Source organism: Nomia melanderi, unplaced genomic scaffold, assembly GCF_051020985.1.
Source record: "Nomia melanderi isolate GNS246 unplaced genomic scaffold, iyNomMela1 scaffold0014, whole genome shotgun sequence".
NCBI lineage: Eukaryota > Metazoa > Arthropoda > Insecta > Hymenoptera > Halictidae > Nomia > Nomia melanderi.
Window position 1 is genome coordinate 7,865,381 of NW_027475130.1, and position 955 is coordinate 7,866,335.

Here is a 955-nt window from a genome sequence, read left to right on the forward strand (position 1 = left end):
TTTTCCCCTGACCCTGAGTGTCCGGCCCCATGAGACTGTGGTTTTCTCGGCCCCTGGTGGTTCGAGGTCGTTCCCGCTGCCCAGATACATGCGCCAAGGCCTCCTCCAGACAATGCACTTTGATTTATTGCTCTATCTGTAATAGCACCCGAGATATCACCAGATATATATTGGATTTTCCCCTGACCCTGAGTGTCCGGCCCCATGAGACTGTGGTTTTCTCGGCCCCTGGTGGTGCGAGGTCGTTCCCGTTGCACAGATTCATGCGCCATGGCCTGCTGCAGATAATTCACTTTGGTTTATTGCCCTATCTCTAATAGCACCCGAGATATCACCAGATATATATTGGATTTTCCCCTGACCCTGAGTGTCCGGCCCCATGAGACTGTGGTTTTCTCGGCCCCTGGTGGTCCGAGGTCGTTCCCGCTGCACAGATGCATGCGGCAGGGCCTCCTGCAGATAATTCACTTTGGTTTATTGCGCTATCTCTAATAGCACCCGAGATATCACCAGATATATATTGGATTTTCCCCTGACCCTGAGTGTCCGGCCCCATTAGACTGTGGTTTTCTCGGCCCCTGGTGGTCCGAGGTCGTTCCCGCTGCCCAGATTCATGCGCCAGGGCCTCCTGCAGATAATTCACTTTGGTTTATTGCGCTGTATCTAATAGCACCCGAGATATCACCAGATATATATTGGATTTTCCCCTGACCCTGAGTGTCCGGCCCCATGAGACTGTGGTTTTCTCGGCCCCTGGTGGTTCGAGGTCGTTCCCGCTGCCCAGATACATGCGCCAGGGCCTCCTCCAGACAATGCACTTTGATTTATTGCTCTATCTGTAATAGCACCCGAGATATCACCAGATATATATTGGATTTTCCCCTGACCCTGAGTGTCCGGCCCCATGAGACTGTGGTTTTCTCGGCCCCTGGTGGTGCGAGGTCGTTCCCGTTGC